The sequence below is a fragment of the Rhinolophus sinicus genome, chromosome 1 (genome assembly GCF_057876585.1).
Source record: "Rhinolophus sinicus isolate RSI-liver-muscle chromosome 1, RSI-T2T, whole genome shotgun sequence".
Taxonomy (NCBI): domain Eukaryota; kingdom Metazoa; phylum Chordata; class Mammalia; order Chiroptera; family Rhinolophidae; genus Rhinolophus; species Rhinolophus sinicus.
The window spans coordinates 174,624,484-174,638,120 of NC_142501.1; the positions used below are offsets into that span (position 1 = coordinate 174,624,484).

Consider the following 13,637-nt stretch of genomic DNA (forward strand, 5'->3'; position numbering starts at 1 on the left):
TGGTGAGAGTGCGCAATGTCTAAGCCAATAATTTGGAAAATAAATGGTTTTGATGATTAAAAGATCCGGAGATGACCAGGGAAAGAAGTAGCTGAGGTGGAGCAGAAAAGGCCATAGAGATGAGGAGGGTGAGGAAATGAGAGGCCAGAGTGTTGAAAGTACACTGTGGCTGCTGAAGCCACCTACAGTGATGACAGGAATTGGAGCAGAGCGAAGACTGTGAGTGTGGTGCCAAAGATTCTGATGAACAAAGGCGAGTGGTCACATTGTAGATGACAATGATGAAGAAAATTAGCAGGCCATAGAGTCCCAATGGCATGTCTCAGAGAAGTAAGATTACTTTTATAAGAGATTGGGAGGGTAATGATCTAGGAGATGTAATGAGAAGCAGAAAGGATTCCAATCTTGCTCTAGAGAGTAAAGTCTATAAGGTTTGGAAGAATCACATCCACACCCCCACTGGGCTCCTAGAGAACATCAGAATGACAATAAGGCTGGTGGAGACAAGGCTTGAAGAAGAGGAGTTTGTGCTAGTGATGGAGCAGCAGTTTCAGGGGTCCACGATTGCCGAAGTGGCAGGTGGAGATGAAATGGAGGGTAAATAATTTACCACCAATAGTCTGCTTAGTGTCTTCATCTTTCCTGAAGGAATTTCTCAAATTAAAGACTAAGTTCAGGCTATTTCTATTACATATTTACTGTTACTGACATATCAATAAATTGGTTACTGAAATAAGAATGTATTGCTCTCCAGAAACTAGTTCATATGAAACATATGGCAAGGTATACACTTCAGTTTCCTTATTTATAAAATGGACATAATTATTATCCCACAGATTTGTAGTGATGAAATGGAATTTAATTGTATGTGTGTGTGTGTATGTGTGTGTATATATACATAGAGAATAAATTTCTTGTTTTAAGCTACTCAGTTTGTACTACTTTGTTATAGCAGCAGTAGGAAACTAATCTGGAGAGAAAACACAGGAGAAAATCAATAGGTGACATCCCCAATTCTAAGTATAAATTCTGTCACTCTCTGGCTGACCCCTGAATTGCACATGTATAGAGTAGTTAAGACTAAAGTAATTGGACAGGCTTTTAGCTGCTTTACTCCACATGGATACAGAGTTTGGTTTACTTTCAGCTAAAGTACCTGCTGAAACATCAACAGAAACAACAAAAACCACAATTCTTTTTGGAAGACTATAAGAGAATTTGAATCCCAAGAAACAGAAGAAAAAACAAACAAAACAAAAGTGAATCCGAATCTTTACAATACGTCACTCACAGAATACAATTCCAAATTATTAGACACATGAATAAACAGAAAAAATGCAACCGTACTCAAGAGAAAAGACAATCAGTAATAAGTTATCAGATATGGATTTTACATATATATACATATACACACACATACAACATCATTAACATCATTAAATATAATTGACAGTTTGCAAAAATAAATGCAATACGGCACTATAAAATACATATAAAATTTAAATCAGGGTAAGAAAAAGTAGGATAGTATGATGAAGGCAAGGATAAATCTAATATGCTGGAAGTCTTAAGTTCTTACACAAATGCTGGAGGTAAGCCACAAATTTCTTGCTCTCCTAGAAGGAAATATGATGAATTAAAAATATAGTGTACATAAAAATAAAATTTTCTTAGCACTGGGGAATAAAATGTCTATGATTATAATTTGAAATCTAGAGAGGGAGGGAAGGAAAATGAGTTATTCAAATGAAAATGATTATTACTGTTATTTTTAAAAACTCGTAATATACATATTTTAATGACATTATTGAAATACTACTGGAATACATTGTTTTTAAGCTTCCAATATTGCTTTGAAGAGTTGGCTAAGTAGGTGGTCAAGGGGAAAGGAAAGGAAAGGTACTGCAAGGCTGGGAAAGCAGTATCTTCAAACTATGGGGCACTAATAAACATGAAGATATTCTTCGGTATTTATGTTATTTAATCCCATATTATATTGACATTGGTAACATGGGCTTCTATTGACTTCCTTGCCACTGTGGAACCTAGGTTTTCCTCATACCTCTTTGGGAATTCCATCTCAATTTGTTTGACAGGTTTATCTTGCTCCATTCATTCCTTTCATGTTGGTCTCCTTTATGGTTATGTATCAAGCCTGCTCTTCTTGTCACTTACACCCCCCCCTGATGGTTTCATGCATGCTCAAGTTTTAATTACAGTATATATATACTGATGACTTTTCAATTTTTAGCTGGAACCTGAATTTCTCTTCTGTTCTGCATATCCACATATGTAACTATTAATATGTCCACCATCCACAGTTGCCCTGGTAAGAATTGTGGACATCTCTTTTTATATTCAAATAATTATCAAGTCTTTTAGAGTCCACTTTTAAAATCTCTTCCAAATCTGTCAACTTGTCTCCATCCCTTGGTTCAAATCTCCATCATTCTTGTTGGGATCATTGCAGCAACTTCTGAACCTGTACAGTTGACCCTTGAACAACACAGGCTTGAACTACACTGGGTCCACTTATATGCAGATGTTTTTCGATAATTATACAACCAGCCCTCCATACTCCCAGGTTTACACCCTGAGATTCAACCAACTACAGATAGAAAACAATATTTTTGATCCCGGTTGGGAATCCACGGGTGTGGAGAGTCAATTGTCTGCATTGTTCTGTCATTTTATGTAGGACACTTAAGAATCCTTCAATTTTGGTATCCATGGAGGTCCTGGAACCAATCCTCTGCAGATAACCAAGGGACAGTTTTGGGGGAGTCAAACATTATACACAGATTTTAGACTGCAGGTGGTGGTTGGCACCTCTAACCCCCACATTGTTCAAAGGTCTACTGTATTTCTGACAGTATTTCATTGCGCTGATCCATTTCCAAATACAGTGATTTTTATATGGTCTACCTTCTACATTTAAAAATCTACAATAGCTGCTCATTGCCTCAGGCTAAAGCTCCAAATCGTCAAAGAACAGAGTTGCCTTCAATATTTGACATTGGCAATCTCATCCTTTCTCCCTGAACCCCAGTGTAAGCTCACATCAGGCTGTCTCTAATCTTTAGTGTCTTGTTCATGCTGCTACCTCTCTCTAAAATACTTTTCCATCTTTCCCTTGCCTCCTTCTTCCCCTCTCACTTCTGGTCTTCATTTCCTTGTTCCCACTTGTCCTTCAGTTCTTAGCTCAGATAGTAATTTCTTTGGAAATTTTCCTGGTTCCAAGGGTTGAGTTGTATGGGTCTTCTACACGCTTTCTGAGCAACTTGTACTTAATCTTGGCCTTTATAAAATTTAACCAGTTGAGATTAATAGAACCCATATTCTTGCATTTAAAGAATAGTATGCGTGTAAGTAAGATATAAATGAATTTAAGCAGGAGAATGGATTGCCTCTTTCCTCTTAACCAAATATAAAATATTAAAACTTAATTAATAATTCCCTGAATAACAGACACAAGGATGTACGAAGCTTCATTTATTTGGATGTTTACAATTATTTAGAAGCTCTTATTTAGTAGGGAAGAGAAGATAATTTGCCCTTACCAGTTCCTACGTATATATATAAGGTTGATTAATAGAAACTGATTAGCAAAGGAGAAAGGGATGTTAATAAAGAGCTCACTCCTTGGTCTTTAAGTTTACACACAAGCCTGGAACTTAAGACTTTCACTTAAATGCTAACTAGCATAAGCCCCATCTGTCATTTCTGGTCATCACCTCTGCTTTATAAATAGGAAGAAACCAAGATATACCTTGTCACCTCCACCCAGTGACAGGATGGAGTGCTAAGGAATGGAGCTGACCCAGGACGAGTTAATTGCATGGTGCCTGAGCTCAATCAGAAAGGGTAACCATATTTTAAAATAACAAGCATTATGACCCAGTTACCTCATTTATACAAGAAAAAAAAATCGCAAAAACACACAAAAAATCAGATTTTGACGATTTCAAAAGAAACGCTTTTTCCCCCTCTACCTCGGTTCAAGTTACAGGGCAAATATTTTTAAAATCTAAATGGGAAACTTTATTTTTTGTCTTCAGAGAGCATTGCTCTTTGTGTACATTGTGTACACAAATGCCTAAAGAATTCACCCTCTTATAGTATTTGGAACTAAGCATTTGGAGTTTAATTTCAGGCTGTTTTTGCTTGTTTTAGTTGTGTATTTTAATAAAATACTATCTTTAATATCTTGTTATTCTTACTAAAGCTTCATGCTTTGGACTTGTTTCTGCTAAGAGAGTTCTCATGCAAATATGTTCCAATCATGATTCTGTTATCTGATGCTGAGTAACAATTCTGGTACTTTTAGAGACCGTTGCCTTTGCACTTAGCACACTGGGTAGATAGAGAAGGAACAGGAAGATTTCATCTTATCTGTGGCCATATTTTCCATCAGCAATGGGAAGCTAGCAGCATAATGTTAAAGAAAGTTCTGTTTCAACCAGAAATTTATCTTTGATCTTTAATCGACAATTTGATTACTGTGCTATATATTTACCTCTTATCCCGAAATAGTGTCAATTACAGCAAAGCTTTACGTTTCTATCTTTGAATTCAATGCTTTCATTTAAGAATATCTAGGGAAAGGGCCCCTATTTTTAACTGAGTGCTACCTACCACATGCATAAAATTAGTCTACCTTTTGTAAGCTGTACTTCTTACCAAAATCAATACTTTGAAAGAGATGTTGAAATCAATACCTAAAATACCTAAAGAATTCACCCTCTTACAGTATTTGGAACTAAGCATTTGGAGTTTAATTTCAGGCTGTTTTTGCTTGTTTTAGTTGTGTATTTTAATAAAATAGTATCTTTAAAATCTTGTATCTAAAGATTAAAGTTCCTGCTGTGAAAAATTTTCCTGAAATAGTAAATATCACAAATTATTCTGTAGCATTCCAGTTTATCCAGAAAATGGTGGCTTTTCTTATTTGCACAGATATATAATAGTAAAGAAGTCAGGGAATTTCAGATAAATTTTAACTGGGGTCACCGTGGTAAATTCCTGAGGATTTCATAGCTTAACTCAGTCTGCAGAGTAAAGTACTCTGAACATTTAGATCACTGAATGGTTTAAGTTTCAGTTCTGAAAAATATTGCAGTGCAATCTCTCTCCTCTTTTATCAGTTACTAATTGCAAAGTAAACAGCTCTCCACTACAGTGACACATGCTCTTAGAGTGGAATCATAGTCAGTACTACACTATTTTTAGGAATAATGTTGGAAGTAATTTGTTCTTAGAACCTACTCGTATATATTAGAAGATCTGGTAATCCTGAAGATTCTCAAATTGTTTTCTGGCTACTCAATCTACCACATTCATTGAACACTTCCATTTCCCTTCCCAATCCTTCATCATGGACTTAAGAACAAATTCCTTACGATAATGAATGATGACAGTGGAGTTGATAGAGTAACTGGCAGCTCATTCTTAGTGTCCAGCAGACTTTCCATTTTAAGCAAGTGACCTACATCATTTATAAAATAAAATGTTTAAGTTACTTGGTGAGTAGCGGCTCCTCTTTTTTTTCTTACTTTCTATTTTGAACAAAAATTCCAAATATACCAAAAAAGTGTAAGAATAGTATGATGAATCCCCTTTTATCCTTCACCTAAGATTCACCAGAGTCTTGGCATTTTTGCCATACCCTATTCTCTCTGTCTCTCTCTCTCTACCCCTTCTTTCCCCTTTATACTCTTATTAATAGTCTATATATATATATATATATATATATATATATATATATATATTTATTAGTAGTAAATATAGTACTAGTATTTTTGTTGAATCATTCTCCTATATAACCACAATATAATTGTAAAATTTGGGAAGTTTTATATTGACAAATTATTATTAGCTAATATACAATCCACATTCAGATCTTGCAAATTATCTCAGTGTTATCCTTTATAGAAATTTTTTAAAAATTTGAAATCTAATCCAGGATTATACTTATCATGAATTGCATATTTTTTTTAAAAAATTTATCCTGCCTAAAATGAGAAAATGCAGGTGATGTCATTGTGTGTAAAAAAATAGTAATCTCATCCTTATGGCAGCAATAAAACAACATTAAAATTATTAGAGGAAAATTTTAATCAAATTGTCTATGCAACGTAGAGCATGTGTCTAGCAGTGTCTAAAATCCTGAACATTTTAGCAAAGATTTCATGGTTTCTTGCTCTTAACTAAGTCACAGTGTAAATGCTGAAGCAGATCTAATACCCAAGTGACAACTGGCTAATGAATAACCATTATATCCATTAGCTTTGTTGCAAAATAAACCACCCTTAAGTGGAGTGAGGTAAGACAACACTTTTTAAGCTAGCAATTCTGTGAGTTGGCAATGCCAGGGGGCAATGTCAGCTGGTCAGTTCTCTTGGTCTTGCCCAGGCTCAGTCATGCAACTGCAATATTGGTTGGGTTGGCTGGGAGCTAGTCGTTCTAGGGTAGCCACGGTCATACATCAGGCTGTTGGTTGGTACTGACCCTGAATTGGGGAACAGGGATGACTGGGCCCCATGTCTCCATGAGGATAGCCTACACCTCTTTCACATGGTTTGTCTCAGGGCTGCCAAGAGCAGCAAAAGAAGGGAAGCCCGAGTACACAAAACTGTTCATGTCTCTTTTGCATTGCATTTGTTCATTGCCTCTTTGTCCAAATTATGTCAAATGGCCAAGTCCAGAGTCATTATATGAGAGTTTCTGAAAGGGCATGGATAGAAGGAAGCATGAATAAACTGGAGTCATCACTGCAGTAATCTATCCCAACAGTATAAAATTTGACTAGAATGAGATTGATGAGCACTATCAAGGAATAAGTATTATTTTCTAACTAAAACTTACTAAACAAATCAAGTACTAAAGGATAGTTAAAATATGATACAAAATGATTATGACAAAATAGTGTATGTAAGTAGAGCCTCAAGGAAAGAATGGCATGGAATGGCTCTCAAACAATGGCTGGGAATTAGGCACATAGTGAGAAAGTTACAGACAGAGGATTAGGAGTGGGTAAAGGAGGGATCTAAGTTAAGAAAATGCATGGAACTGACAAAGAACATGACATGTCTGGAGGATAGTGAAGGAACAAACTCAAATTGAGTAGGTGGCCCATCAGAAATAGCAGAAAATAGGATTAAATAGGTAAAATCGGCATAAATTTTGAATGGGGGCATTGAAAGGTTAGCCGTAGTTCAGAGTTGGAGCTCCATGACATCAACATTATTTTAAGAAGAATCATTTAGTAACAGCATTAAGATGGATGAGGTCAGGTGCGAGCAGTAAAAACCGGATACACATTTATTACAATAATGCAGATTAAGGTACTAACATTGAGAAAAAAGAGACGAGGACAAATCTCAGAGACATATTAAATGAGAAGAAAGGTAAAAATTTGAGATCTATTTTATATAGAAAATAGTGAAATTTTTAAACTATAGATTTGCTCTCCCATTCCCTTTCCTTCTACACCATTGTCTTACATATATTTGAAAAGAGCGCAAGTATCACTACATCTTTGGCATTTTGCCCCTGATGTTTAGCTAGTCTCCATATGGCTTTAAATATTTCCTGCTTCTGAATACTCAGTAATTTGTTGATATCATTAAACTTTGGTATTCAGAATACAGCACAGTATCTCCTACGTGCCTGACCAGGATGGAGTATAGTATTTAACTGAATATCATACTTATAGTCATGTAGTCAGTGTCGACATCAGACATTTTTCCTGTGATATCACATGACCACTTCACATTTATCCTATAAAATCAACTGAATTCCTCAGAAATTTTACATGAGGGCATTCAAAGTTAGGCTATCTTCTAAATCAATTTTCTTTTTACTATTTTTACAGGTTATGCTCAAAAATATTTTTAAATAAAAAAAAACGGTTTATGCCTATTGAAATTTAAAAGAGACTTATTCTAAACATGGGTTAACCTTCAAACATCTTGAGGGATGTTTTTCATTCTGTAAAAGTGCCTTTTTCAGTATTACCTGACTGCCATTACATAGTCCTGTAAGGTGTGGGCCCACAATCGAATGCAATATTTAGTACGAACTATATTCTTTTACTTGCATAATAAGAATTACTGAACACGGTATTATAGACACAACTCTAAAGCCTCTATTCCTGTTCTTAACATGCAACGTTGTCCTTAGAGAGTAAGGAATCTGAAGTCATCAGCTATAAATCCACTGGGAATCCAGACATTTTCGGGACACTCATGTACGAGACAATGTGCTCACCACTAACTAGGGCATTACAATGACAGTTAGTCCTATAAGGTCATGTTAATGGCTTGGAAAAGGAAAGAGTGACTTGCCAGCCTTTATCTTCTTACAAACAAGGTAACAAGTAAATATGACAGTTCAAGAGCAAACTAGGTACACAGCTAAGACAAGGATGTACTTCTCCCCCTCTTTTTCCTCCCCCATCACACACACCAATAGCAATTTTATTTAACATTGTAACTCCTGTAGCATTATTATTTTCTTCTTAAAAATTTGCCAAACAATGAAAATTATCTCAATGACCAATGAGTCAAACACGTAAGATGAAATAATTATTTTTCTAATAAATAGAACATTACTATTCTTTGGCTTTTATGGTAAAAAAAATTTACCGTGTATTTCATGTTTGTACATATCCACTCCTATATGAAAAGTTTCTCCAGGGGTAAGAATGATCTTGTACTTCTTTTGTGAATAGTTGCATATAGGTAGTTTCATAATAGATACTGGACAAATTTTTTTGTTGCTGTTAAATGTAAAAATCTGATAGCAACAAAAAAATTCACTAATATATAAAAATATATATAACCATGTGCTTTTCAACAAGGGAGATGGAATCTTTTGGAATATGAAGATTATATTGTCAATAGATGGCAATATTTTTTAATGGTGATGCTCTGAATAAAGGAACCTCAGGGAAATGTCTAAGGGACTTGAGATGAGAGAGAAAAGGCACCACTAGAGGGCGATAGCCCCCTCAGTTGTCATAACTAAAGTTTCACTTAAGCGTAACTTCCTATAGCTGTTTAATAATTTTTCCCTCTAATACTTGATCATTTTCTTCCTCTCACAGCAAATATCTGTTATGTAGTTTCACTAACTTTGAAATCCCAGGAATTTAGAAATATAATACCTGGGAGTATGAGATAGCAAAAACATTTAGAATCTGTTGTTTTCATTGTTATTTTAGTCTAATAACTCAGAAATAAGGTGACACCTTGGATTTGGTAGAGAAATCATTTCTCACACCAAGCATTATTCTTACAAGTAAGCTTTAGTCTGTGGCCTGTCCAATGCTTGTTAAGATTGCTTCCTCTCAAGGCACACTTTGCCCTTTAGCGTAGCACAAAGGCAGCTGCAAGAGAGCCCCTTTGCCCAAAATAGCCCTGTCATTCTATTTGAAATCCATTAAGATAGTGGTTCCCAACATTTTCAAAGTGAAGGCCCTTTTCAAACAAAATTTCATAACCCCCATGTGATAACTCTTAAACTCTTAAGGTCAGTAGATTAAAATATATACATATACATAAAAAGAGACCATAAAAAGATAACTTCAGTAACACATTTTAATGAACTAAGATTGTGTTAACTAATATTGTACCTAAATAAGTTCAAGAACCCCTTAAAATGAACCTATAGTGTACCCGATACCTACAACATAAGGTCTGGGGTGTAAAAGAACAGAGTCATTGAATGTATGTGTCATCGCACTCAACTTCCACTTTTAACTCTTTCACTGCATTAATTGATTTCAATTTTTTTCCAAAATGTGTTAAAAATCCACAAAAAAGTTGTTATTTTGACTACTTTATGCATTTAATAACATTTTGACTTACTTTATACATAAATTACATTTTTATTTTAAACCTTTGATAAATTTACCATTATATTGAAATTTAGCACAAAATACTCAAAACATATTAAATGGCATCAATTACATTTAAGTACAAATAAATGAGAATCTAATGGCATTGATGACAAAAAAATTATTACAAAATGTTACACAATATGGCATACAAACCATCTTTGTTGTTGATAGTGCAAGACATAGGAAAACATATCCGAACATTGCAGAAAAAGAGTTAAGATGGAAACATCCTATTTTTCTGGTTAGATTTTTTTGTTGTTGAAAAAAACCTCACCATCTCTTAGAAAGTGTATCTTTCTGCATACATTTAAGAAATGTCATAGTTCCTGGCATTCATCATTCAACACACCTGACATTAGTGTATATATAGTTCTCTACATGTGTCCTGCATGTGAAGATTTACCAAGATTAAAGTTTTCAAAATATCAGTGGAAGTTTAAATCTCTCAAAGACGTCAGTTCCAAATACAGTTTGTCTGTGTGACCTGAGGAACTTTCTTCGGTGTCCTACTATGTACATAACATGCATTCTTACCTCAAATGTCCTGCGAGTTTTGACATCATAGAGGAAATATCTCCTGGCACTATTAAAAGAGTATCTGGCATCATGTAACTCTGCAGAGAGCCAGGATTCCAGAGCTCATGTTAGCCGACAGTGGAACTCCACCACTCAATTCTGGGAAAAGTCAAATTACATCTTTTACAAAAGTAACTTACTGTATACTCTGCTCCTGCTTCTCTCTGGAATTTGTCAATGGAAGGACAACCATTTAATTAAATCAAAAACATAATCACACATCCATGCTTGTTGCATTATTATCAGGGACAGGTACCAAATATAATAAAGATTATAGACAGGACTAAACTGAAGAAAACAAACTCACTCAAAAGACAGCCATCATATAATATGGAGGAAATTAATTGATTATACTTTTCTTTGCATCAAGGTTATTTTACTGTAAAATAGAAGAGAGTATTCTTACTCTTGTCAAATATTCTTTCTTTTGTCAAATGTAGAAAAGGGGTCTATGAGTCCAAGCTAACAGAGAGAGACAGAAGCTTATCCACAAACTATGTGAGTGTTTCTCTCCCTTTTCAATAATCCTTTCTGAAGGAAATAACTCCACGATGTTTCACGTATTGTGGTGGCAGTCAATCAGACAATTAAGGGTGACATGTGTGTCTGTGGGCTCTTGGCAGTGGATAGAATTTGAGGGCCATAGGTTGGGAAATGCTTATCTGGGCTAACCTTCATTTTCTGAGGTCCAGAGTGATGAAGAATTTGTACAAAATTACACAATTAATGAGAGTCAGCTAGAGCTAAAATACAAGTCTCATCCTCTTTGTCTCATACAATTTCCACTATCCCAGAATTATAGATAAAAGTACATAGAGTCCTTGAAAAATGATTCCTATGCTAATTCGCAAAACTAGATATTCAGGCAAATCTATCAGCTAAGTGCCGAGGGCATTACTATACATCTGGGAATTCAGAAGGGTGCTCAGAAAACTTATAAATAGAATTGTTACAAGTGGTTTGATGTCAGTCTTAACACATAAATAATGTTAACAGGTGTCAAACCAAGGCCTGGTTCTGTTTGGTATTTTCATCAGTGACCTAGATAAGACACTGGCAACCGAGAGGGCCAAAATCTCTCAAAAGAAGTTTACATTTTAGGAAGTGTTCTAGTGTCTGCTGCCCACAAATTACTACTCTTTCTCTTCTCCCATAATCACGTTTCATCCTCCCACAGCTCAGTTGATCTCACCTAGGAGTTACATTACTTAACTAATTACCACTAATATAATAGCTCTTCCCAATGTCTTCGAGACCTTTATGTTTTAAAAAATCAGTTTATTTATCCAAAGGAATACTTTTTAGTGTGTAGAGATATGTATCTCTGTGCCGCTTACTGACTGGAACATTTCTTCTTGCCAAATATAATCGTAACTCCTCTGAATTCATTAACATTTTTGGCAGAAAATGCTTGAAGATTTCAAAATCACAACAGTCTTTCTTGCTGATCCTGAAGTAAACCTCCAAACGCTTGTCAATATGATTCTCCAGGCAGCCACTAGCAACTGATCGATGGGAATTGAATGGCACCTGCAATGAAACTTATTTGCCATTTCTGATGTATGAGTATATTCTTGCTCGGAGGTAGACAGTATTTCATAACCTCTCAAAACATTTCCTTCACCACAGCTCATTTTGTAGAAAAGATAAGGTCGTATTTCTTTTTTTGCTCTCTACTTCTCGTTACCTGTAAGTTGTGCTAAAGCTTGAAGAAAAAGAACATAGAGGCTTTGGTTTGTGTTAAAGAGAAAGCAGATCCTTTTTCAGGATCACTTAGATCTAAAAATTATTTTTGAAAGTAACCAAAATGCCTGCAGTGGCATGAAATTTTGTAGAGTGAAGTTTTGGCCATATGTATTATATTCTTGATGTATACACTACTACATTTTAAAAAATAAAACGACATCAATTTTGGGGGTAGGGTGGTAACCACAAGCAAGGGCTTACAAATGAGGCTACTTAGAAGCAGCCACAAGTATCTGACAGGTCAAGAAAGTAGACTGTCTCATCCAGGCTTTGCTGTTAAAAATACTCCCGTGATGTATTTTTATAGGCAGGCGAAGGAAAATGTCCTTAAATAGTTCTAGTAAGTTTAGCCAAAAGCTTAAGTTGGTAGTAAAAATATTACATTGACCATCATTAGAAATATTGCAAACTTAGTTAATACTCAAAAGGCAAAAATAAGGATACGCTGAATTATAGCAATAATTAAGTTTGTAGAAGTATTTTGCCTGTCATATTGTATATTTTTCCAGTTTTTTCCATAGTTTCTTTCCCCAGTTTCATATCCTAGATTTTTTTTTAACCTCAAATTTTATTTTCATTGGTCATTGTTTTAAATGTTTTATTTCTTTCCTGTTCCAAAGTGTGGGATTTCTTTTTTTTTTTTTTACCATATCCTAGAAACTTTTCCTTCTTCATTTCAAATTTTCACTACCAGTCAATTTCTTTTTAGGGGAAAAACATTTAAATGGGTGTGGTGAGTTGAGAGGGTGAACTTCACCTTCTGACACTGGCAATCCATCTCAGTAAGATGTTCTTTATCCTGATATAGGATTCCCTGAGTGTTCACGGTGGGCACTTGACCATGAACTATGAGTTGGCAGCTGTGACGTCTAAGCCTAACTCAGGTTTGTGAAGTTTCACAATTTTTCCCCTTGGGAACAGCCAATATTGAGCTGGCATCACACCACCCAACTCAGCTCTTTGAAGAGGACTCTCCTGAAGCCCATGTGAGGAATATGGTACTTGGTCATATTCCTAATTCAATAGCATCCAGAATAATGAGGTGGAGGCTTTGCAACCTGTCTTGGGTAGCCTTCTCCCCACTTAGTTAGAGGAAGAACTAAAAAGAAACCAAGGCCTTATTTAACAGCATTTAATGCCGGTCTGGTCATGGTGACACCTAACTTATTTAGAAAGATAAACATTTGTGTACATGAAAAACCAATTAGTTGGACAATTACTTAACTGGTTATAAATTTAAAAGTTGAAAAGTTTTTTAAAGTCTTATGTGTTTCAACTCCCTCCTCTAATGAAATTAGAAGACGTTAGCCATTCTTTTAAGTCTGAGTTCAGGAATGAAGCAAGAGAAATAGGGCCAGAGCTCGGTGGCAGAATCAGGGCCTAGCTTGAGTCATCTTTCTAGTCTTTTTGATTT

General features: G+C 35.3%; 1 long non-coding RNA gene across 2 annotated transcripts in view; it reads left to right on the forward strand.

Annotated features, from left to right (window-relative positions):
• The window catches only part of LOC109452270 (uncharacterized), a 37,185-nt gene that overhangs the window by 3,454 nt on the left and 20,094 nt on the right, over positions 1 to 13,637 (forward strand). The gene's annotated exons all lie outside the window — the stretch shown is intronic.